This window comes from Carcharhinus amblyrhynchos, chromosome 8 (assembly GCF_965287045.1).
Source record: "Carcharhinus amblyrhynchos chromosome 8, sCarAmb.v2.hapA, whole genome shotgun sequence".
Taxonomy (NCBI): Eukaryota; Metazoa; Chordata; class Chondrichthyes; order Carcharhiniformes; family Carcharhinidae; genus Carcharhinus; species Carcharhinus amblyrhynchos.
In genome coordinates, this window is record NC_137331.1 from 108,762,978 (window position 1) to 108,790,206 (window position 27,229).

Sequence of the window (27,229 nt, forward strand, 5' to 3'; positions counted from 1 at the left end):
GACTCAAAATTGTGACAGAGGAAGTAAGGCTTGTGGATAGGAAGGATGTATGCAAAGTATTTTTAGATCCAAAATTGCTAGGTATACAAAGTAAAGTGTCAGATTAAATGCTAGTAACACATTTCTCTGGAGGTCCAAAGGAAAATACTTTTTGTTCCAATGGGATTCAATTTTCTCACAATGTGGACCTCTTGGTGTGTGGCCTCCCCCACAAAAGAAACATAAAAGTTTCAGAAGAAACAAGGGGCCAACATAATGGGGCTCCAAATCCATTCCATCGTCTGGGGAATAGTCAATGAAAATAATAGCCTGGTTGTCTCATTATAGCTAATGACAACATTTTAAAAAATTAATTTTATGACAGTTACGACCAAGGGTTGCTGAGAGGGAGGATGTGTAAATATCTTCACTATTTAACAAACAATAATTGAAACATTCGTAATGTTTGAATAATGGTTGAAATGAGAATAAGGCAGTCCCTTTCTAAGCCATAAAAGTGGGGTCACCTTTGAACTAAAATCTCAGATTTTTTGGCATTTTCTCTTTTGGTTTCAGATTCTAACATCCGCAGTCATTTGCTTTTATCATCTTTGAACTAAACAAGTGCATGCTGTCCAAATGGATTTCTTTTTCAAAGTTACCCTTTGGGGGTTGGGTGACATTTGATGGGTAAAAATTCTGGAGTGAACATTTTGAGAAGCAGAAATAGAAAATGCTGGAGAAACTCAGCGAGTCTGACTGCATCTATGGGGAGAGAATAGAGCCAAAGTTGCATGGCAGGAAGACCCTTGGTCAGAGCTGAAGGCAAAGAAAATCAGAAACTGTGAGAGCAGGGGGAGGGGGTAATTCACTCAGCATTCTCTTTTTTTGTTTCAGATTCCAGCATCTGAGGGTTACTTATCGCAAAAGAACTGGAATATAAAAGCAGAGAAGTGTTCTTGCAGTGTAAAGGATATTGGTGAGACCACATCTGGAGTATTGTGTCCAATTTTGGTCTCCTTGTTTGAGGAAGGATGTGGTGGCCAAAAGAGAAAATGCTGGAAAATTTCAGCAGATCTGAAAGCATCTGTAAGGAGAACAGAGCTGACATTTCAAGTCCAGATGAGGATCATCTGAAAACCCTGCTGAGATTTTCCAGCATTTTCTCTATTAGTTTCAGATTCCAGGATCCACAGCACTTTGCTTTTATTTGTATGTGGTGGCATTGGAGGCAGTTCAGAGGAGGTTCACCAGATTTACTCTGGGGATGAAACGGTTGATGTACGAGGAGAGATTAAACAGTTTGGGCTCATAATTGCTGGAGTTTAGAAGGATGGGAGGGAATCTGAGCGAAGTATATAAAATTTTAAAAGGGTTTGATAAAGTAAGTGTAGACCAAATATTTCCCCTTATAGGGCAATCTAGAACAAGAAGTCACATGTATAGGTTGAGAGGTAGTAGATTTAAAACTGAGATAAGGAGGAACTACTTCTTGCAGAGGGTGGTGAATTTGTGAAACTTGCTGCCCCATTGCATGGCGCAGTCTGAATCATAGAATGGTTTCAAGAAGGAGCTGAGTGTATTTCTAATGTAAAAAAGGGATATGGGGAACAGGTCGGGGAGGTGGATTTGAGCCTAGGGAGGTCAGCCATGCAACAAAAACAGAAAAATGCTAGAAAATCTCAGCAGGTCTGACAGCATCAGTGGAGAGTGAATGAAGTTTTGAGAGACTTAAAGAGAGAATAAAATGTTTTGAGTTTGGATGACCCTTTGTCAGAGCAGCTCTGACAAAGGGTCATCCCAGAAAGAAGTCTCACAACACCAGCTTAAAGTCCAACAGGTTTATTTGGTAGCACTAGATTTCAGAGCCTCAAGTTCCTTCTTCAGGTGAGTCAGGAGACAGGTAATATCTTCTGACTCACCTGAAGAAGGATTGAGGCTCTGGAAGCTAATGCTGCCAAATAAACCCATTGGACTTTAACCTGTTGTGAGGCCTCTTACTGTGCTTCCCCCGGTCCAACGCCAGCATCTCCACACCAAAGGGTCAACCAGCAGCAGTCATCCAGACCCGAAACATTGGCTCTATTCTCTCTCCGCAAATACTGTCAAACCTTCTGAGGTTTTCCAGCATTTTCTGTTCTTGTTTCAGATTCTGAAATCTGCAATATTTAGCTCTGATCAGTCACCAGCCATGATCTGACTGAATGGCGGTGCAGGCTGGAGGGGACTGCTTCTGCTCCTATGTTCCATCTGCAGCATTTTTTTTGCCCTTGATCATTGAGAGGAACACGGTGTTTTGAGGGGACTCTTACTCTTAGTGTGTGTGCGCCCCACTCATTCACTCTCTCTCTCCTTCTCCCTCTCCACCAGTCGCCATCTTGGAATGCTGACGGTGTGTCCCGGCGGCCCGTGCGGCAGGCCGGCGGTTGGCAGCCGTTGGTGGGGACGGGGGAGGGGCGGGAGTAACCGTCCGGGAGGAGGGCGGGGGGGAATCTGAATGCTGCTGCTGCTGGTGGGAGGTCCCGCTGCCTTTTCGCACTGTCTGTCAGACATAGCCGCTAATCAAGAAAGGCGGCCGGAATCTCAACCTTTTCCTTTACCGATTATTTCCCCCGCCCCCTCCCTCTTCCCCCGTTCCTGCCTGTGTTCGTTTTAAAAAAATAAAATCAAACAATAAAAGGAGACGGCGCAATTTATCGGCTTTGTCTGTCTGTGAAGAACGAATCAGCCACTGATTTCCCTCCCTCCTCCCCTTCCTAACTCGACAGAAAGTAAGTGTGTGTCTTTTTATTAAAAAAATGTTTAAAAATACTGTACGGGGATATTGTCTGCTTCAGATTCAGGGATCGGTGTGAGTGAGTGAGGAGGAGGGTGTGTGATCACTGAACGGTCGATCCTGTTCCCCGAAGTTTCTGAGGCGAGGATGGAGAGAGAGTGGCGCCGGCTGTCGCCCCGCAGTCCTTGTTCTTGTCCAGCCCCGTCAGAGGAGAGAGTGGGGTGGGGAGCCGAGGGAGGAAAGGACTTTATTTATCTCCACCAGCTCACTCCCTAAAAAAAAATTGGGAAGTGCAACAGATTGTCAGCCTGGGGGCTTTAATTGTGCGTTTCTTCCTCCTTGGCACAAAAGTTCATTCTGGACGTGGGCAGAGAGTGAAAGAAAAAGAATCGCCAGAGGTGTCCCTTTTTGAAGTCTTGTGGTTTTTGTTGCATTTGGGCCTGAGGTTATGCATTTATGCACTTCCACTGCATTTACCAAGGCTGCAATCGGTTGTAATGCCTGTATAATATTGCTGCTCGCCTCGTTTTGTTGTGTACACATTTCAGTTAGCTGGATATGCAGTGGAGAGTTGCGGCTGTTTTCTCCCACTACCTGCTTTCTCCTCCCAAGCTTTTATTTCGCTATTTTCCTTGCGTCTCGAACAAAAATCTGTATTTTTTTTAGGTGGCGTCCTCCATTGAGGTTCGTTTAAATTGTTTCACCCCCACCCAAAAATCCAAATCTATTTCCATTCGTGGCGGCGGTACACGTACACCTGATACAGTGTTTTCATTTGAATTTTCAACAATTCTTTCGCCTTGCTCGTCTGTTGCTTCAGTTTGCAATCTGTACTGCATTCTAACCTTCCACCAAGCAGTGGTGTGCTGCAGAATGGTGACACGAAATATTCGTGTACTATATACTAGATTGTGTGAATTAATAATCTCATTAATACATTATATTTACTAAACCGTAACACATTAATTCGAGATATTTGTTCCCTGGAATGGAATAATTTTTATTCTTGAATGTTACTGAAATTGTTAATTTGTTGCAAACGAATGTTCATGTGGCCATTATGATTTTTATGTGAAATGTCTTGACTGTGTAAAAGATTCCTATTAACTCAGATGCGCTTGGTATACAAACAGTTAACGCTTTAGTTTTAGTATCTGTCCCTTGTCACTGGTATTGAAGACGTAACAAATATTACCAGTGAAACGTATCTGAATAATGGAATAACGTGTGGAGCTTTGACAAATGTTTTAATGCATTTTTGCACCACAAAAAAAGCCATTTGTTTTTAAGTTATATACATTGAGATAGATCTCAAAAATAAAAGAAGTCTACTATAGTTTTAAAATATCAATTTTAAAAACATTGGTCATTAAATGACAAATATCCTCTAATTCGGATATCTACAAATACAAATGTGATGTGTAGCCACAGATCAGAAATGAACACTTTTTTTATATCTTGGAAATAAAAATAAAATGGTGGAAACTCTGGTATTTGAAGGAGATGGATATTGATGAGCACCTAATTCTAACAGGGAAAAAATTGTATTGAATATTTGTCTAATGTAGTTATATGTAGTGTCAAGGATTGAGGCAAATCTGCGACTTTTGAACCCAGTGATGTTGTCTTCCCAACAGTGTCGGGAAGTGCAACAGAGTTTGATGCACAGTATTCCTAATGGAGTGCCTGTAATGAAGACATGTTCTCCTATTTTCATTCCAGTTTACGTTTCACGAAAAAAGCTGTGATCAACTTGCAACTTACTTCCTTTGGTTTGACTAAATTAGATCAAACTGTGAACTCTCAAGAAGACATACAGGGACTGAAGCAATACAGTTGTTGAAATAACCAATCAATTGAAGTGCAGATACATCTTTACTTTTTTTATAATTTTAAATAACAAATGAAAAGCATTTCAACAACACTTCCTAGATGAGTGATGATTATAGATCTGTAAATGAGGAGCTCAGTGTACGAGTCATTTGTTATTGGCAGCATGACTGGCTGAATTCATGAGGCAGCCCCAGAAATTAAAACATAAATAATTAACATCATGATCTAGTCATTTTTTTTAAAACCAAACTTGAATATTGTACAGCATTCCCTTTATGTACAACAATTAGATTGCAAATGTCTGAATAGAAGACCAAAAAAACTTAATGGCATATAAATCCACCTTTGAAGCTTCCAAAAAATGTGAACTGCTGGTGTGGATGATTGTGATTTTGAAATGTGAGAAAATAACCCCAGTAATTCATATTAAGTTAGTGAGTCAATTTGATAACAATGCATTGAACCAAAATCATTGTCTTTGGCATTTGATACAAAAAGTTAATCAAATTTATTCTGAGTCACTTTGGCGATGGCATCATTGTCAGGATTTCACCCTGGATCAGATATGGTACTTTGGGTATCAAAATCATTCCTCCACAACCAGTCACCATAATCTTTATCTATTGAATTGGAAATTTCACATTTTCTTGAATAATCAGATGACACTTGGTGCACAAATAACATCCCATTAATTGATGATGAAACCACACACAACTTCAAGCAGGGCATGTTTCCACACTTTCAAGTCTCCCTATTCCACTTGTTGCAGAGATGGTCCTTGGATGTCTTGTTGATGTACGCAACCTAAGGTTGAACTATGGACATCAGATCCCCTGCTATAAATTCAATTTGAAAGTTATTCCTTTGCAGATACTATTTGATCTTTTTGGTTATATGGGATCTGAACATGCCCCATGCTAATAAGCTGCATTCTTTATGTAGGCCACTAGGATTTTAAAAAATTCATTTCATGGGATATAAAGGTAAAGATGCCATAGTCCTGATTGATCATATGCTGCCCTGCCCTTTGAGAGCAAGAGCTGACTGGTGGCAATTTAACCTGAAGATCACTACACCTGAGGCAAGGGGCAAGGTTTAGAAGACAGGCTGTCATGAATAACCCTAGTCTATATGGGAATTGAATCCGTGCTGTTGACCTCTTTCTTCATTATGAGCCATTGGTTCAGCCAACTGATCTTCATGGGATGTATGTATTGCTGGCTAGGCCACTATTGCCCATCCCTATCTGTCCTTCAGAAGATGATGTGGCGAGCTGCCTTCTAATACTGCAGGCCGTTGATGTAGGTACACCCACAGTGATGTTCGAGAGGGAGTTCCAGAATTTTGACCTGGCAATAATGAAAGAATGATGCTGTATTTCCAAATTAAGATGATGTGTGTTTCTGAGAGAAACTTGCATGTGATGGTGTTTCCATGCATCCGCTGGCTTTGTCCTTCTCGGGAGTAGGGGTCATATGTTTGGAACGTGTTATATAAGGAGCCTTGGTAATTCCTGCCATACATCTTGTAGATGGTGCATGCTGCTGCCACTGTTCATTGGTAGTGGAGGAGTGAATGTTTTTGGATTGGGTGCCAATCAAATGGGCTGCCATGCCCTGGATGGTGTCAAACTTCTTCAGTGTTGCTGGAGCTGCAGTCATCCTGGCAAGTGAGAGTATTCCATCACATTTCTTACTTGTATCATGTAGCCTGTGGACAGGCTTTGGGGTGTTAGGTGAGTTGGATGCGAGTTACCAGCAGCAGGATTCCTAATCTATGACCTGTTTTTATACCTGCAATCACAATATGGCTAGTCCAGTTCAGTTTCTGGTCAATGGTAAACCCCAAGACGTTGATAGGGGATTTGGTGATAGCAATACTGTCGAATGTTGAGGGTGATAGCTTGATCTCTTATTGAAGGTGGTCATTGCTAGCACTTCTTTGGTGCAACTGCTACTTGTTGCTTGTGCGCCCAAGGGGGATATTGTCCAGGTCCTGCTATGTTTGGTCGTGGGCTGCTTCAGTATCAGATATTGCGAATAATATTGAACATTGTGTAATCATCAACAAACATCCCCACTTCTGCCCTTATGATGGAAGGAGGATCATTGATGAAGCAGTTGAAGATGATTGGGTCCAGGACACTACCCTAAGGAGCTCCTGCAGTGATGTCCTGGAGGTGAAGTGATTGATCTCCAACAACCGCAATCATCTTCATTTGTGCTTGGTATAACTCCAATCAATCGAGTTTTCCACTGATTCCCATTGGGTAATCATGCTCAGCTTACCTCTGTTCTTATGTTCATGTTTGAACCAAGGATATAATGAGGTCAGGAGCTGAATGACTGTAGTGGAACCCAAACTGAGTGCCAATGAGCATGGTATTACTAAGGCAGTGCAATTTGATAGTGCTGTTGATGATCTCTCTCATCAGTTTACAAATGGTCGAGAGTGACAAATATGGTGATTGGCTGGGTTGAATTTGTCCTTTTTGTGTACATTTGGCAATTTTCCACATTGCTAGGTAGATGTCAATTTTTGTACTAGAACAGCTTGGCTAGGGAATGACTATTCCATTCATCATTGATTGATAACATTGCTTCATCCTCATCCATCCAATTGCTGAATGGACATGCAGAAAACCTGATTTTTTTTTTTATTGGCACAGTTTTGCATTTCAAATAAACTGTACGTTGTAATTTTGTTCCATTGGCTATGTAGGCTAATACAACTGAATCATACTTTTGTTTTTATTAATTCATGGGATGTGGACATCGCTATTGAGACCAGCATTTATTTCCAAATCTTAATTGTTGTTGAATTGAGTGGCTTCGTGGCAATTCCAGAAAGCAAGAGTCAACCACATTGTTGTGAATCTGGAGACAAATGTTGGCCAGGCCTAATAAAGATAGCAGACTTCCTTCCTTGAAGGACATCAGTGAACCAGATGGGTTTTTTTACAACAATGAGATTATTATTGAGAAAAGTTTTCAATTCCAGAATATCTTTTGTTAAGAATTTAAATTCCACCAGTCCTCCATGGTGAGATTCAAATCTGTCACTAGAGTATTAGCCTGGGCCTCTGGTTACTGGTCATGACAGTGAATCTCTTCTCTTTCCCACACACACCACTGCTGCCTTCTTGACCTGCTGCAGACCATGCAGATTAGTTCCCACAGTGCTTTTCAGAATGGACTGGAGGATTTGATCCAGCAACAATGAAGGTGTGTGTGAAAGGGTAGTTCCAAATCAGGATGGGTATGTGGCTTGAAGGTGGTGTCACATGTCCTGTGGTTTTGAACCTTTCCACTCTGCAGTTCAGTTTCTAGACATGTTGAATTTCAGGGGCATTTCATCCGTGTTGTTGATGCGGGATAATGGGAACACATGTTTTTGCTGCTGTCTGACGAAAAGTCATTAGAAACTGCTAATGGTGGCATTGAGGTATTTTGGTTTGTTTTGAACATTTTTAAACATTTTCATAGAATTCCTATAGTGCAGAAGAGGCCATTCGGTCCATCTGCACTGACCACAATCCCAGTCAACTGTATCCCCATAGCCCCACATGTTTACCCTGACAGTCCCCCTGACACTAAGGGGCAATTTATCATGGCCAATCAACCTAACCCGCACATCTTTGGACTGTGGGAGGAACACAGTAAAAAGTCTGACAACACCAGGTTTAAGTCCAACCGATTTATTTGATAGTAAACTCACTAGCTTTCGAGGGGTTTCCCTCTTCTTCAGGTGAATGGAGAGTTCTGGCCTCAGCATATAAAGCACAGACAGTTTACAGATTACTGATTAGAATGCGAATCTTTACACCTAACCTGCTGTTCAAGTCCTAAAGTGGCCGACAATGTGAGTGGAAGGAGCACTGATCACATGTTAAAGAGATGTGTATTGTCTCCAGACAGTACAGTAAGTAAGGTTTTGCAAACCCAGGCAAGTCAGGGGGGTTACAGATAGGGCGACATGAACCCAAGATCCCTGTTGAGACCGTCCTCGTGTGCGGAACTTGGCTATCAGTCTCTGCTCAGCGACTCTGCGCTGTCGTATGTCGTGAAGGCTGCCTTAGAGAATGCTTACCCGAAGGTCAGAGGCTGAATGCACGTAACCACTGAAGTGTTCGCCAACAGGAAGGGAACAGTCTTGCCTGATGATTGTCGAGCGATGCCACTTCCTGCCTTCAGACAACCACGCAACCTCAAACAGGCCATTGTTCGCAGCAAACTACCCAGCCTTCAGGAGAACAGTGACCACAATACCACACAACCTTGCCACAGCAACCTCTGCAAGACATGCCAGATCATCGACATGGATACCATCATCACAAGTGAGAATACCATCCACCAGGTACACAGTAAATACACTTGCAACTCGGCCAACATCGTCTACCTGATACGTTGCAAGAAAGGATGTCCCGAAGCATGGTACATTGGGGAGACCACGCAGACGCTACGACAACGGATGAATGAACATCGCTCGACAATCACCAGGCAAGACTGCTCCCTTTCTGTTGGCGAACACTTCAGTGGTTACGGGCATTCAGCCTCTGACCTTCGGGTAAGCATTCTCCAAGGCGGCCTTCACGACATACGACAGCGCAGAGTCGCTGAGCAGAGACTGATAGCCAAGTTCCGCACACGAGGACGGTCTCAACAGGGATCTTGGGTTCATGTCGCCCTATCTGTAACCCCCCTGACTTGCCTGGGTTTGCAAAACCTTACTTACTGTACTGTCTGGAGACAATACACATCTCTTTAACATGTGATCAGTGCTCCTTCCACTCACATTGTCGGCCACTTTAGGACTTGAACAGCAGGTTAGGTGTAAAGATTCGCATTCTAATCAGTAATCTGTAAACTGTCTGTGCTTTATATGCTGAGGCCAGAACTCTCCATTCACCTGAAGAAGAGGGAAACCCCTCGAAAGCTAGTGAGTTTACTATCAAATAAATCGGTTGGACTTAAACCTGGTGTTGTCAGACTTTTTACTGTGTTCCTCCCACAGTCCAAAGATGTGCGGGTTAGGCTGATTGGCCATGATAAATTGCCCCTTAGTGTCAGGGGGACTGTCAGGGTAAACATGTGGGGCTATGGGGATACAGTTGACTGGGATTGTGGTCAGTGAAGATGGACCGAATGGCCTCTTCTGCACTATAGGAATTCTATGAAAATGTTTTTTACTGTGTTTACCCAGTCCAACACCGGCATATCCACATCTGTGGGAGGAAACCAGAGCACCCAGGGGAAACCCATGCAAACACGAGGAGAATGTACAAACTCCACACAAACAGTGATCCAAGCTGGGAATTGAACCTGAATCCCTGGCGCTGAGAGGCAGCAGTGTGCCACCGTGCTGCCATGATTCCATAAATTAGTTACACCCTCTAGTTGGTGAGTGAGCAAATCAATGGCAGACATAATTTGGATAAATGTGAGGCTATTCACTTTGGAACAAAAACAAGAAGGCAGACTACTACCTGAATGACTGTAAATTGGGAGAGTGTGCAGCGGGGACCTTGGTGTCTTTGTACACCAGTCACTGAAGGTAAGCATACAGGTACTGGCAAATGGTGTGTTGGCCTTCATTGTGAGAGGCTTTGAGTACAGGAGCAGGGATGTGTTGTTGCAATTACACAGGGCCTTAATGAGGTCACAGCTTAGAGTATTGTGTGCAGTTTTGGTCTCCATTTCTGAGGGAGAATGTTTTTGCTCTCTTGGGAGTGCAGTGAAGGTTTACCAGGCTGATTCCGGGGATGGTGGGACTGATGTATGAGGAGAGATTGACGAGGTTAGGATTATTTTTGCTGGAGTTTGGGCGAATGAGGGGGGGATCTCATAGAGACTTATAAAATTCTAACAGGACTAGACAGAGTAGATGCAGAGATGATGTTCCTGATGGGGGGAGTGTCCAGAACCAGAGATCACCATCTGAGGATTTGGGGTGGACCATTTAGGCAGAGATGAGGAAACATTTCTTCACCCAAAGCCTGTGGAATTCATTACCACAGGAAGTAGCTGATGCCAAAACATTGAATGTGTTCAATAGATGGCTAGATATAGCACCTGAGTGAATGGGATCAAAGGTTATGGGGAGAAAGCATGATTAGGCTATTCAGTTGGATGATCAGCCATGATCGTGATGGAGCAGGCTTGAAGAGCCAAATGGCCTATTCCTGCTCCTGTCTTCTATGTTTCTGGAATCTTTGCAGGACTTGGGGTTTGATTTGGCCCACATAAGTGTGCTGTTGCACATTGCATTTCTGGTGATGATGTAACCATTCTGATGATTTTTGAGGACATATTCCAACTTCTCAGTCAAGCCTGTTCTCATTGCACATCTGATTTTGGGCATCTTCCATTGTTGTACTAGTTTTTCCACTAACGTCAGATTTCCTTGTGGCAGCACAAGTGAGCAAATGTTATACCTTTAGCTTGAAACCATTTTCCTTTCTTTTTGGAAGAGTGATTTTTCTTTCTTGTTCACTATGTGCAGTCCGCTCTGTGCGGGCAAGTCTTAGGCTCCTCTGCATCTTTGCAACACAGTCCATTTGCCTGCTTAATCACTTGCGCGCCATTGTAATGTGAAATTGTGTGCTGAAAAATGGGACTGACTACTAATGCAACTATATGATAGCATGATGTGGCTAAATTACATATTAATTTACACACTAGCTGTTTGCAGAAATATTTTTTGCCAGGTCAACTTATTCACAATGATGGATGGTAACAAAGTACATACTTTAATTGATACCAGACAGTTAGTCTTTTGTTGAAAAACTGTACTATGGTGATTCTGTCAAATATCTGCAGGTCAAACTTTAACATGCGTTAAGGCAATAGGTTAACATTTCTGCTTGGACTTGGCAGTTCCTTTTTTGTTTGTATTTGTTCTTGAAACAGGATGACACTGACAGCGCTCCACTTACGGTCTGTTTTCAGCTATTTTAGAAGTTGTTGGTGAGCAGCGTTCTTGAATAGTTTCAGTCTTTATGGTGCAGATGCTTTTAAGTTTATGTTTGATGGTGGTCACATTTAAAATACTAATCAAAACAAAAAAAAATTGAAAGTGTTTTGCCAACCCAGCCTCTGGAACAGCATATAAACAGATTATACCCAATTGTAGTTCTATAGTATTGTGTTCAGGTGTAATGACAATTATCTTTCAAAGAACACATTTTTAAAAAATACATCCAAGCAAAATATGTAAAATCAAAAATGCCAATAGCTATTAAGGAAGGGTGGACAAATGGGATGTGCTGAACTATTGTGATTTCAGATTTTGCTATTGTTTCTTGCTATGATTATTATAGGGTAACAGAAGCTGCTGCAAACATACATCATTACATATTTGCATCTTTTCAGTTTGAGTTATATTTCATCCAAAATCGTTAAAACTGTTGTAATCAGTTGCCAACGACAATCTGTGTGACTGCGAGGAGGCGGTGTTATCCCTTCACATTGTTCTTGACTTTCCTCAGTTTTTGATGTGGGTTACTGCGCCATACTTCTTCATGGTTGTCTTTGCTGTTGATTTATTTGTTACTTGACTCAATGCAGCCAGCACATCTTTAGTTGCTTCTACTATGTCCACAAAGTCACCTTTGCAATATGAAGTTGCTGTAGGTGCTCAGCAGATCTGAAATGGGAGAGCTTTTGGGAGAGAAACAGATTTAAACATTTCAGGTCTGTGACCTTTCATTTTGAAATAGAGACATGCAGAAATCTAATTTGGGAGAAGAGCAGAATTTCTTCCAGGTGGGGAGAGAAGTGTCAGTGAAATAAAAACCAAACAAGCAAGATACTATGGATGCTGGAAATTTGAAATAATAATTTACATTTTCAGATTTTTAGCATCCACACTAAAATGGCATCAGAGTGAGGCAATTTCTTGCAAGCTGTGCCCAGCATACCTTCTAATTCTATCTTTTACTCTTGCTCTCTGCTTCTAATCTTCTTTCTAACTCTTCTGAAGTATATCACATTCTGCTCTCCTTTCCTTCCCTATGTACGGAATTCTTTATATAGTGCGCAAGAAACAATATTTGTCGCTGTGTATTAATAATGTGACAAATCAAATCAAGTGATTTTGTCATCCTTACTGCCCTTCTTCCTCATAAATATGGTACCTCTTAGTGGCATTATTTCCAAACGTAATGATAACTTTGATAGATTTCCTGACAATATCCATTATTGTTAATTCTTTGCCACTTTTGATTTTTTTTTATTGCACTTTGCAAACAGCATGCCAGGTTTTGGGTGACTGAGGCCAAATTTGCAGCATCCTATTTTGTCCCCAATCTTAGCATTCTCATTCTTGTTTGAAAATCCCTGCTTGGCTGATCCTTCCATTATCTCTGTGTCTTCTCCACAACCCTCTTTTGATCTCTGCCATGCTCTAACTCTGATGCCCTGAGTATTCCCGATTTTAGTTGTTCCACCATTGGTAGCTGTGCCTCCGCTTGGCCCTGAACTGTGTAATTCCCTCACTTAAACCCCTCCACCTTTTAGCTCACCTTAGTACGCTTCTTAAAAGCTTTCCCTTTGACTAAGCTTCCCTAATACCTCCTTAACTCTGTGATATATATTGTTTCTGAATGCTCCTCCAAAGTTTCTTGGGACGTTTTAAGATGTGAAAGGTGCTATATAAATGCTGGTGGTTGATCCCATTACTCTCCCTGGATGACTGCTCAAACCTAAAGCAATCCGACACAATCTCCTGTTATTCACAATTCTGAACTTTAAATCCTAAATCCTACATCCAATCTGTCACTAATACTGGGTATTAGCACCTCAAATGATGAGATTTAAACTCCTGCCTCTCAGCCACTTGCACTGAAACTTTCATTCATGTCTTTGCTACCTCCAAAGTCCACAGTTCTTTGGTCTTCTGAACTCTACACAACATGAATTCCACCTTTTGTAATTCTGAATGAGCTACCATTTAATTTATTCTTCCTCTCCCTTAGCTTTGAGGAGAAAATCTTCATCCCTATCCAAGACCAAGTGTCCACTTTATTGGCACCTTTCTCAGTAATGTTGATTTATTTGTTACTTGTCTCAATGCAGCCAGCACATCTTTAGTTTCTTCCACTGTGTGTGTGTATGTGTGTGCACATGCGGTCACATGTCTCCTATGCAATCCCATTCCAATCTGCTATGATCAGTGGTCCAACCTTCAGTCATCTTTCTCCCAAATAAAAACCGTCTTCCTAAACTTGTGATATTATACTTATTCAAATATCTTTGGAAAATACTGCTCTGACCTGAATTTTCTTAATCCTGTTTGGTTTGATGCACAACCAAGGTGCCATGATATGCCTTGCTACGTTAGTGGTGTGCTACAAATGTAATTTGGATGATTGAATATTGATCTTGGGTTAGTTCACCAAAAAAAGTTACTCGTACTTGGTGCCACTGTAGTATTAATTATCAGACTTTGAAGGCTGTAGTAGCCGTCAGGTGGCCTGGTAGATTTTATGCTCAAGATTCTTCTTCCTGATATTATAAAGATGCTGAACTTCTTTTAGTGAAGCTCTATTTTAACATTTACGTTTAATCTTTTGTTTTTCTGGAACTAAGTTGTGTTTTAGAGCAGAAGTCCCTGTTTCAAACCTGACTTCAACTGGAGAAAAGCCACAATGCTCATTCTGGAATTTTTTATTTGTTAATGCAGTGTGGGCATCACTGGCTCAGCCAGTGTTTATTGCCTATCTCAAATTACCTTTGAGAACGTGGTGTTGAGCTGCCTTCTTGAAAGAACAGTGACGTTCGGGAATGAATTCTAGGATTTGGATCCAGGGACTGTGAAGGAAGAGTGATATCGTTCCAAGTCAGGATGGAGGGAACTTGCAGGGAAGCGATTTGGAGGAATTTACAGGTGGTAGTTTTGCATGCATTTAGAATCACAGAATTTCTACAGTTCAGAAAACCATTCAGTCCATCAAGCCTGCAGCAACAACAATCCCACCCGGGCCCTACCTCTTTATTCTTTGCAGTTGAGGTCATGGGATTGGAAAGAGCTGATAAAAGAGCATTGGCAAGTTGTAGCAGTGCATCTTGTAGATTGTATGTAGTGCTGTCACTGTGTGTTGATGGTGGAGGGAATAAATGTTTACAGTGATGGATGGGGTGCTGACCAAGTGGACTGCTTTGTCTTGGATAATGTCAACCTTGTTGACTGTTGAAGATGCACTCAGCCAGACATGTAGAGAAGTTTCCCTCTAATTTGTCAGTCTCTTGTCACAGAACACCCACCCCTCTTGAAGCTTCTCTTGTTGCCACAGTATTTATATGACTGGTACAGTTAAGTTTCGGGTCACTGGTGGGGTTTCAGCAAAGGTAATGCTGTTAAATGTCATGGGGAAATGGTTAGATTTTATTTGTTGGAGATGGTCATATTTTGACAGTTGGGTGGCACGAATGTTACTGGTCACTTAGCACCTCCAAGCCTGATTATTGTCCAGGTCTTGATGTATTCAGGCATGGACTGTTTTAGTGTCTGAGGAGTTGAGAATGGCACTGAACGTTGTGCAACCACCAGCAAATATCCTTAATTTGGACCTAATGAAGGAGAGAAGATCATTGATGAACAAGTTGAAGATGATTGGCCCTACACACTGCTGCTTGCAGTGATCTCATGGGACTGAGATGATTGGCCTGCTCTGGTCTTTGCTGGACCAGAGCTCAAAATCTTTGATAAGATCCAATTATGGATCAATAAAGTTTTGTTTACAGTAGACAAAGTTTGAGATTCTAAACAGCTGCTTAGTGAAGAAAGCTACAAGATTCTACTAGATTTGAACCAGCAAAAATAAACTGAACATTACACGGTCACTAAAGATAAAATAATTTGCAATATCTATCTTGTACTGGAACATACAGGGTAAATGAGAGACAGGAATTAATACGTGGTTGAACCCACCACACTGCGCAATAAATCACAGTGCAACCAAGACAGATTCCATGGATTTCTGAACAGCCAATGAAGATGTCAGGAAACACAGAGTCAGCCAATTGTGAAACACTCTCTCTCTCTCTTTCGTGAGGCTTTCCAGTCTTCACCTTCGAAGATCCAATCTTGCAATTCTCTCTAAAAGTCGTTGCAACCTGATGGTATCAAAGATGGCCCAAGTCACAGGGTTTCACTTCCAAGGTTGGATTGTCAAGTATGCAATTAAGCACTAATTCACAAGCACAACTTTAGCTCTATGGCAGTGCCGAACATAATACTATTGCTTTTTAATTAGATTTATTATTGTCACATGTATTGGGGTATAGTGAAAAGTATTTTTCTTGTGTGTTTGAGAGACAAAGCATAGCATACATAGGGAAGGAAAGGAGAGGGTGCAGAATGTACTGTTACAGTCATAGCTAGGGTGTAAAGAACGATCAACTTAATATATGGTAGATCCATTCAAAAAGTCTGATGGCATTGGGGAAGAAGCTGTTCTTGATTCAATTGGTACATGACCTCAGACTTTTGTATCTTCTTCCTGATGGAACAAGGTGGAACAAGCGTGTCCAAGGAGCTTGGGGTCCTTGATTATGCTGGCTGCTTTACCAAAGCAGCAGGAAGTGTAGATGGAGTCAATAGAGGGGAGGCTGATTTGTGTGATGGACTGGGCTTTGTTCACAACCTTTGGTAGTTTTCTGGTCTGAGCGGGAGCCATACCAATCTGTGATACATCTGGAAAGGATGCTTTCCATGGTGCACCTGTAAAAATTGGTGAGAGTCATCGAGGACGTGCTGAATTTCCTTAGCCCTCTGAGAAAGTAGAGGCATTAGTGGGCTTCCTGAATTTATAGTGTTGGTGGAGGGAGTGATCTGGACACCTAGAACCTTGAAGCTCTCATAAGAACATAAGAAATAGGAGCAGGAGTAGGCCATCTGGCCCTTCGAGCCTGCCCCGCCATTCAATAAGATCATGGCTGATCTGTCGCTCCTCAGTTCCACTTTCCCGCTTTCTCCCCATAACCCTTAATCCTCTCTCTTATGAAAAACCCATCAACCCGCGTCTTAAAAATATTTAGCGAGGCAGCCTCCACCACTTCAACGGGCAGAGAATTCCAGAGATTCACCACCCTTTGAGTGAAGAAGTTCCTCCTCAACTCCGTTCTAAACCGCCCCCCCTTTATCTTGAGGCTGTGCCCCCTAGTCCTACTGTCTTTTTTGAGCGGGAAGAGTCTCTCCACCTCTATCCTATCCATCCCATTCATCATCTTATACATCTCAATGAGATCTCCCCTCATTCTTCTAAACTCTAACGAGTACAAGCCCAGTTTATTCAGCCTCTCCTCATAGCTCAACCCCCTCAACTCCGGTATCAGCCTAGTAAACCTCCTCTGCACTCCCTCCAAGGCCAAAATATCTTTGCGCAGGTGCGGCGACCAAAACTGCACACAGTACTCCAGCTGCGGCCTCACCAATGCCCTATACAGCCGCAGCAAGACCTCCCTACTTTTATATTCAATCCCCCTCGCTATGAAGGCCAGCATCCCATTTGCCTTCCTGACCACCTGCTGCACCTGCAAGCTGGGTTTTTGCGACTCATGCACAAGGACCCCGAGGTCCCTCTGCACCGTCGCCTGCTGCAGTTTTTCGCCCCGTAAGTAATAGTCCTTCCTACCATTATTCCTACCAAAGTGGACCACCTCGCACTTGCCAACATTAAATTCCATTTGCCATTTCCTGGCCCATTCGCCCAGCCTATCTAGATCCTTCTGCAGACTCTCCACACCCTCCGCACAATTTGCCGTTCCCCCAATCTTGGTGTCATCAGCAAATTTCGACACCATACACTCGGTTCCCTCCTCCAGATCATCTATATAAATGGTAAAAAGCTGAGGCCCCAGCACCGACCCCTGGGGCACTCCACTAGTCACCATCCGCCAATCCGAATAGCACCCGTTGACCCCCACTCTCGGCCTCCTATTTGACAACCAATCCTCTATCCACGCTAACACCCTACCCCCAACTCCATGTCCCTCAACCTTCTGCAATAACCTCTTGTGAGGTACTTTGTCAAAAGCCTTCTGAAAATCTAGAAAGACCACATCCACCGGCTCTCCTCTATCCACCGCCCTAGACACATCCTCATAGAACTCCAGTAAATTTGTCAGACACGACTTCCCTTTAATGAAACCGTGCTGCGTCTGCTCTATCAAGCAATTCCCTTCAAGATGCCTCGCAATTTCCTCCTTAATGACAGATTCTAACATTTTACCTACCACAGACGTTAAACTAACCGGCCTATAATTCCCCGCCTTTTGCCTGGCACCCTTCTTAAACAACGGCGTAACATTAGCCGTTTTCCAATCATCCGGCACTTCCCCGGAATCCAGCGACGTCTGGAAAATAACCACCAAGGCATCCACTATCACCTCCGCCATTTCTTTCAGAACCCTCGGATGCATTCCATCCGGTCCTGGGGACTTGTCCACAATCAGCCCCTCCAGTCTGTCGAGCACCGCCTCTCTAGTAACTGTAATGTCATCGAGACCCTCCAGTCCTACCACCTTTCCATCGCTAACACCCAGCAAATTATTCACGTCCTCCTCCGTGAAGACAGAAACAAAAAAGTTATTCAATACCTTAGCCATATCCTCATCCCCTACCACTAGGTCCCCTTTCTCATCCTCTAAAGGACCAACATTCACCCTAGCCAGCCTCTTCCTTTTTATATATTTATAAAAACTCTTGCTACCCTTTTTTACATTAAGCGCTAGCCCAGCTTCATAGTTTCTCCTACCCTTCTTTATCAACTTCTTTGTCAATCTTTGTTGACATTTAAACCTCTCCCAATCCTCTTCTCGCCCACTACTCTTAGCTACTCTAAATTCCTCCGCTTTTAATTTAACACTTTCCTTCACCTCCTTCGTTATCCACGGCTTATTACCTCTCTTCCTACTATCCTTTTTGACCATCGGAATAAATTTCTGCTGAGCACCAAGAAAGATCTCCTTAAAGATCCCCCACTGCTCCTCAGCAGACCCTCCCTCCAACGCGCTCCCCCAGTCCACATTCGCCAATTCTTCTCTCATCCTACTGTACTCCCCTCTATTCAAACAGAGGACGCGTGTCCGGGAACCCACTTTCTCCTCCTCCATCTGCACCAGAAACTCCACCATACAATGATCACTCTCCCCAAGAGGATCCTTCACCACAAGGTCCCTAATTCTACCCGCCTCATTACATAGCACCAGATCCAAGATAGCTCGCTCCCTCGTCGGCTCCAACACACACTGTTCGAGGAAACTATCCCGGCAGCATTCCAAGAACTCTTCCTCGAGCCCCCCGCGTCCAACATGGGTCGACCAATCAATATGCAGATTGAAATCCCCCATAACTATGGCCGTCCCATTCCTGCACGCCGCACTTATTTGCGCGTTAACAGCCCGCCCCACCTCCAGATCATTATTCGGGGGCCTATAGACGACACCCACCAGCGTCTTCCTCCCTTTGCTGTTCCTAATCTCCACCCACAACGATTCCATGTTCTGCTCCTTGGCTCCAATATCATCCCTTGCTACCACCGTGATGCTATCCTTAATCAGCAGAGCTACGCGCCCCCCTTTTCCCTCCTGCCTATCCTTCCTAAACACTTGATAGCCCTGTACATTCAGCTCCCAGTCCCTGTCACCCTGCAGCCACGTCTCTGTAATGGTCACCAGATCATATCCATTTGTGTCGATCTGCGCCACCAGCTCATCCACTTTATTCCGAATGCTTCGTGCATTCAGATAAAGTGCTTTCATCCCAGCCTTCACCTGGACCCTATTTGCCGTAACGCCACCAACCATACTCACGCCCCCTACTCCCTCTATTATTGGGACATCCTCGGCCTCTTCCCGTACCTGTACCCTCCCCTTAACTTTAGGCCTCGTAACATCACCTACCCTCGCACCCTCCCTCCACCCCCCCCCCCCCCCCCCCCCCCCAAATTAGTTTAAAGCCCTGCCTACAGTCCTCTTTACTCGATTCGCCAGCACTCTGGTCCCAGCACGGTTCAGACCAACCCCATCCCACCTGAACAGGTCCCACCTACCCCAATACTGGTGCCAATGCCCCATAAATTCAAACCCATTCCTCCCACACCAATCCCTGAGCCACCCATTCACTTCCTTAATCCTGTCAACCCTAAGCCCGTCTGCACTCGGTTCAGGCAGTAGCCCAGAGATAACCACCTTGTTGGTTCTACTTTTTAATTCCATTCCCAGCTTTTCATACTCCCTCCCCAGATCCTCAGTCTGCATTTTGCTTACGTCGCCGGCACCCACATGTACCACAACGACCGGATTCTCACCCTCCCACTCCAGGTTCCTCTGCAGCCCAGCTGCGACATCCCGTACCCGAGCACCAGGCAGACAACACACCCTTCTGTGCACTTTGTCATACTCCAGCTGCGGCCTCACCAATGCCCTATACAGCCGCAGCAAGACCTCCCTACTTTTATATTCAATCCCCCTCGCTATGAAGGCCAGCATCCCATTCGCCTTCCTGACCAGCTGTTGCACCTGCAGGCTGGGTTTTTGCGACTCATGCACAAGGACCCCGAGGTCCCTCTGCACCGTCGCCTGCTGCAGTTTTTCGCCATGTAAGTAACAATCCTTCCTACCATTCTTCCTACCAAAGTGGACCACCTCGCACTTGCCGACATTAAATTCCATTTGCCAGTTCCTGGCCCATTCGCCCAGCCTATCTAGATCCTTCTGCAGACTCTCCACACCCTCCGCACAATTTGCTGTTCCTCCAATCTTGGTGTCATTAGCAAATTTCGACACCCTACACTCGGTTCCCTCCTCCAGATCATCTATATAAATGGTAAATAGCTGAGGCCCCAGCACCGACCCCTGAGGCACTCCACTACTCACCAACCGCCAATCCGAATAGCACCCATTGACCCCCACTCTCTGCCTCCTATTTGACAACCAATCCTCTATCCACGCTAACACCCTACCCCCAACTCCATGCCCCCTGACCTTCTGCAATAACCTCTTGTGAGGTACCTTGTCAAACGCCTTCTGGAAATCAAGAAAGACCACATCCACCGGCTCTCCTCTATCCACCGCCCTAGACACATCCTCATAGAACTCCAGTATGAGGAGGAGTTCTTGGAATGCTGCCGGGATAGTTTCCTGGAACAGTGTGTGTTGGAGCCGACGAGGGAGCGAGCTATCTTGGATCTGGTGCTATGTAATGAGGCGGGTAGAATCAGGGACCTTGCGGTGAAGGATCCTCTTGAGGAGAGTGATAATTGTATGGTGGAGTTTCTGGTGCAGATGGAGGAGGACAAAGTGGGTTCTCGGACACATGTCCTTTGTTTGAACAGAGGGGAGTACGGTAGGATGAGAGAGGAATTGGCGAATGTGGACTGGGGGAGCGCGTTGGAAGGTAGGTCTGCTGAGGAGCAGTGGAGGATCTTTAAGGAGATCTTTCTTGGTGCTCAGCAGAAATTTATTCCGATGGTCAAAAAGGACCGTAGGAGGAAAGGTAATAAGCCGTGGATAACGAAGGAGGTGAAGGAAAGTGTTAAATTAAAAGCGGAGGCGTTTAGAGTAGCTAAGAGTAGTGGGCGAGAAGAGGATTGGGAGAGGTTTAAATGTCAACAAAGATTGACAAAGAAATTGATAAAGAAGGGTAGGAGAAACTATGAAGCTGGGCTAGCGCTTAATATAAAAAAGGATAGCAAGAGTTTTTATAAGTATATAAAAAGGAAGAGGCTGGCTAGGGTGAACGTTGGACCCTTAGAGGATGAGAAGGGGGACTTAGTGGTAGGGGATGGGGAAATGGCTGAGGTCTTAAATAACTTTTTTGTTTCTGTCTTCACGGAGGAGGACGTGAATAATTTGCCGGGTGTTAGAGATGGAAAGGTGGTAGGACTGGAGGGTCTCGATGACATTACAGTTACTAGAGAGGCGGTGCTCGACAGACTGGAGGGGCTGATTGTGGACAAGTCCCCAGGACCGGATGGAATGCATCCGAGGGTTCTGAAAGAAATGGCGGAGGTGATAGTGGATGCCTTGGTGGTTATTTTCCAGATGTCGCTGGATTCCGGGGAATGTTCATCCCCGTTGATGTAGACAGGCATATCCTCCACTACATTTCCTGAAGTCGATGACTATCTTCTTCGTTTTACTGTCATTGAGGGAGAGATCATTGTCAATGGGGTACCTTCATCCCACTGACTTACAGCACAGAGTCACCAACCTTCTGCTGCTGCCTTCTTTGCAAGGTTCTCTTGAGCCTCCTTAAATTACCAGGGTTTTTCCTGAATCCTCACCATTTAGTCTGTCAACTAGAATCTTTCTCTGATTGGAGCTTCTTTCTCTGCTCCTGTCCCCGGAATGGAACTCCTTTTTTGGGGACCTTATCCTGTCTCTTCTCCCTTTGGGACCTCGCCCTATTCCTTACTTGAAATATTGGTCTGCTCCTGGTTGTATTACCCAAGTTTTCGTATCCTTTTTCTTTTCTGTGCGGGCATGCTGGGCTTTGCACATGTGTAGTATGCTCCCTATCTGTTGTGCATGTGTGGAAATTCTGAAGCGACTTGGAGCTCCTGGCCCTAACTCTCAACATTGTAAGGTAAGCTTGGCTTTTTTGACAGTCAGTCACATTGTTATGGCTCTGGAGTCATATGTAGAACAGTTGATAAGATTTCCTTCCAGATGGGTTTTTATGGCAGTTTAGTGATTATCATTACTGAGACGAGCTTTTTACTACAGATTTATTAATTAATTAAAATTCCCAAGTTGCCATGGTGATGTTTGAACTCTTGTCTCTGGCACCTTAGTTCAGGTGTCTGTATTACTAAATTAAAGGCAGAATATTACAGATTTTGGAGATTAGAAGTAAAATAAGGAATTCCGAACAAGAGACATTGATAACTCCTATTTCTTTCTCCACTGATGTGATCAAATCTGCTGAATTTTTCCAGCACTGTTTGTTTTTATGTCAGGGTTATTGTCAATTAACTTTACCACAACGCTTTCTGTCCCTCCTGGTTTGTGGTGAAAGTGTTGCGATTCATAGTCATAGGTTTATCTCACCTTAAAATTTAGTGGAAAGGAATGATATGTCTTTCAAGTTTTTTTTTGTATTAAATTGATCAATGCCAATGCTAACTCTTCATTCAGGTTTTGAAGTGATTTTCTAAAAATGTAATGACTTAGACCATAAGACATAAGAGCAGAATTAGGCTACTTGGCTCATCAAGTCTGCTCCATCATTCAATCTGGCTGATAATTTTCTCATCCCCATTCTCCTTCCTTTTCCCAATAACCCCTGATCCCCATATCAATCAAGAACCTATCTATCTCTGTCTTAAAGACATTCAATGACCTGGTCTGATAAGAACATAAGAAATAGGAGCAGGAGTAGGCCATCTAGCCCTTCGAGCCTGCTCCGCTATTCAATAAGATTATGGCTGATCTGAAGTGGATCAGTTCCACTTTCCCGCTCTCTCCCCATAACCCTTAATTCCCTTGTCTATCAAAAAACTATCTACCCGTGACTTAAATATATTTAGTGAACAGCCTCCACCACTTCAACGGGCAGAGAATTCCAGAGATTCACCACCCTTTGAGTGAAGGAGTTCCTCCTCAACTCCGATCTAAACTGCTCTCCCCCCCTAGCTTTCCACAGCTTTCTGTGCAAAGAGTTCCGCAGATTCATCACTCTCTCTGGCTGAAATTCCTCCTCATCTCTATTTTAAAGGATCGTCCTTTTAGCCTGAGGTTGTGCCTCCTGGTTCTAGTTTTTCCTACTAATGAAAACATCCTCTCCATGTCCACTCTATCCAGGCCTCATGGTATTCTATAAGTTTCAGTAAAGTCCCTTCTCACCCTTCTAAACTCCAATGAGTACAGATCTAGAGTCTTCAACTATTCCTCATATGACAAGCTCTTCATTCCAGGGATCATTCTTGTCAACCCCCTCTGGACCCTTTCCAAGGCCAACACATCCTTCCTTAGATATGGGGTCCAAAACTGCTCACAGTACTCTAAATGGTGTCTGATCAGAGCCTCAAAAGTACATCCCTGCTCTTGTATCCTAGCCATCTCAACATAAATGCTAACATTACGTTTGCCTTCCTAACTGCCAACTGACCCTGCACATTAACCGTAAGAGAATCTTGAATAAGGACTCCCAAATCCCTTTGTGTTTCTGACTTCCTAAGCATTTTCCCATTTAGAAAATAGTCTGTGTCTCCATTCCTCCTTCCAATGTGCATAACCTCACACTTTTCCACATTGTATTCCATCCGAGATTTGAAACTAAATGCTTGATATAGAAGGTTGATAAGGTTTTGTAGCCCTTTCATGTTCTGTATACATTTACTTTTTTACTGTAATGCCTGTGTTCCAAGATCAAATTTGATTTGTGTGCAACTGTAGTATGTATGGACCCCTGAAGAGTTTCTGTTAAGTTAGACATTGCTTCAAAAGAATGATGTTTCCTGTTTATTTCCTGAATTCTAATTATCCTTCAGTAATCTTTAAGCTATAATTAGTCTTTTTGTTTGTAGCAAGTTTAAAGGATAGTCATTGACATTTCGTGGTGATTAAGTATCTTTTGCGGTCATTTTAGTTCCCTTAGTTTTGAACTGTTCATGTTAGTAACATGATTGTAACATTATTGTAACATCATGTTAGTAACATTATTGTGTAGGTGCGTGAAGACATTTTTGCACAGAATTGGAGATACAAAAGTTGGAAATTTAATTTTCCTGTTATCTCCACAGATATTTTTGATTATAGCATGAATGGGAAGCAACATGTATATTGGCCTGCAAAGCAAATTGGAAGACTAACGATGGTTCATTTGTTTGGTTACTTGATTTTTAACAGTTTGGGAATACATCCATGGCCCTATTTATAAAGAAATTTATCGTGGTAATATAATCAAGAATGTGTTAAGTATTAATGCAGATGAAGTGCAAATATGCTTATTACTATTTGAAAGTTACTATTTTCAGAACTTCAGTATAATTGGCTGTGGTTGTCAGCAGGAAAAGTACAATAGTTCGGAGCTCTTCTGCTTAGTCATGGGATTAACTTAACATGCAAGTAAAAATTACCATAATTTCAGGCTGCTTCAGTAATCTTTCAATTACAGTTGTCTACGCTGGACGCTAAAATGCAGTAGATTGAAATCGCTGTATGCCAGTAAAATACCTGATATGGCAATGCACTATGTTTTATAATCAAAGCCATGTTATTATGGACAAGGGTTGAAGAGAGACCAGCTGTTGGGTCCACAAAATAGAAACTTGAAAGCTTCATCTTTCTTAGAGACGTGGCTGGTTTCCTGCTTGTATTTGTAGAAGGAAGCCATGCAAGTTATGGATATTTGATAAAGCGAGGGATAAAAAAGTTAGTTCATAAAGTTGTCCTCCAATTCAGTTTTCTTTACCTTTTAGTAATTGGGTAAAACAAGGGTATTGTTTAAAAATTGACCAATAAATTAAATATGAAAAGGTTGATATAGATTTAAAGCACATAAATAAAGATCTCAACTGTGTGTTTTTCAATTATCTTTTCATTGCGATTTAGAAATTATTTGATGCATTTAAATTACATGCTCAGTACCACTGTAGGCTCAGTTGTAGCACTTTTACCATAAGTCAGAAAGTCAAAGGTTAAGATTTTAACTCTGGATACTTAATGTTGGAGGGTATAGTAAAGATTGAGCCTTTGGACCTGAGTGGAACGTAATAAAGTGAACTTATTCAAGCCTTTACCATGTGCGTGCAGGAGAGGTCTTCCGCATGAAGTTTGGAGACATTGTTGTTTACAGCTCACAATGGAAACATGCACATTACTACAAAATTAACTGTCAATCAGAAGTCAATCCTTCCATTTTTCTCAGTATTGCAGACTAGATCAAAATCATCAGATTGTGGTTTTGTATTTTGGTAACTCGGGGCCCTCATAGCCTCTGTGGTTTGTTCTGTTACCTGTGGTTTTATCAGTGCTTCTGTTTGCCTGTCTGCTTTTCATCCATTCTAACCTTTCGACCTCCCAGGTAATACTGTGTGGCTAACTGGAGCTATAAAGGTCACTGCTAACTGTTCTTTTTATTGTTCAAGCAGTTGATTTACAAGCTACTCCAGAATACATGGATGTATTCTGCACCTATCTTTACCCTTTCTGCTTGTCCATTTTGAAGTGTATGCCATGTTTTGCAGCATTCTGCTTCTTTCCTTGGATTTTCACCTTTTGCAGTCTCTTAACTATCTTACCTGTCTTCACTTCAGCATGTAACCTAAGATGAAGTGCTGTCTCATGGAGTCAGATGTTGGAACAGTGCGAGCTTGTACCTTTGGGTGGATGTTCAAGATTGTGTGGCATGAGTTAAAGAGAGCAGGGGAATACTTCATTTTTGGGGTCAATGCTTATCCTCTGACTGCAGTAAGAGGATACAATAGTGAGCAGCAGATGGAGCAGTGAACTAAGAACATAAGAAATAGGAGCAGGAGTAGGCCATCTAGCCCTTTGAGCCTGCCCTGCCATTCAATAAGACCATGGCTGATCTGAAGTGGATCAGTTCCACTTTCCCGCTTTCTCCCCATAACCCTTAATTCCCTTATCTATCAGAAATCTATCTACCTGTGACTTAAACATATTCAACGAGGTAGCCTCCACCACTTCAATGGGCAGAGAATTCCAGAGATTCACCACCCTTTGAGTGAAGAAGTTCCTCTTCAATTCTGTTCTAAACTGCCCCCCCCTCCTTATTTTGAGGCTGTGCCCTCTAGTTTTGATTTCCTTTCTAAGCAGAAAGAATCTCTCTACCTCTACCCTATCTAGCCCTTTCATTATCTTGTAAGTCTCTATAAGATCCCCCCTCAGCCTTCTAAACTCCAATGAGTACAGGCCCAGTCTATTTAACCTCTCCTCATAAGCTAACCCCCTCATCTCCGGCATCAGCCTGGTGAACCTTCTCTGTACTGCCACCAAGGCCAATATATCCCTTCACAAATAAGGGGACCAAAACTACACACAGTACTCCAGTTGCGGCCTCACCAGTGCCCTGTACAGTTGCAGCAAGACCTCCCTGCTTTTATATTCTAACCCCTTCGCGATAAAGGCCAACATTCCATTTGCCTTCTTGATCATGTGCTGCACCTGCAGACTGACTTTTTGCGATTTGTGCACGAGGACCCCCAGGTCCCTGTGCACAGTAGCATGCTGCAACTTTTCACTATTTAAATAATATTCCATCCCACTATTATTTCTTCTAAAGCGGATAACCTCACATTTGTTAATGTTATACTGTATCTGCCAGGTCCTCGCCCACTCATTCAGCCTATCCAGATCTCTCTGCAGACTTTCCACATCCTCCACGCAATTCGCTTTTCCACTCATCTTCGTGTCATCAGCAAATTTTGTTAGCCTACACTCAGCCCCCTCCTCCAGATCGTCTATGTATATGGTAAACAGTTGAGGCCCCAGCACCGATTCCTGCGGCACGCCACTAGTCACCAACTGCCAACCAGAAAAGCACCCATTTATTCCAACTCTCTGCTTCCTGTTAGATAGCCAATCCTCAATCCATGCTAACTCATTACCCCCAACTGGGTATACCCTAACCTTCTGCAGCAACTCCATGTACCCTAACCTTCTGCAGGCTGGT

The 27,229-nt window shown here is 43.2% G+C and overlaps 1 protein-coding gene across 1 annotated transcript in view; it reads left to right on the top strand.

The window, feature by feature from the left end:
- Positions 1–2,521: 2,521 nt before the first annotated feature.
- Positions 2,522–27,229, top strand: part of LOC145346825 (focal adhesion kinase 1) — a 572,567-nt gene continuing 547,859 nt past the window's right edge. Inside the window, exon 1 of the mRNA XM_080194620.1 lies at positions 2,522–2,750. The gene's annotated coding sequence lies outside the window, so the exon portion shown is untranslated. The remainder of the gene's footprint in view (positions 2,751–27,229) is intronic.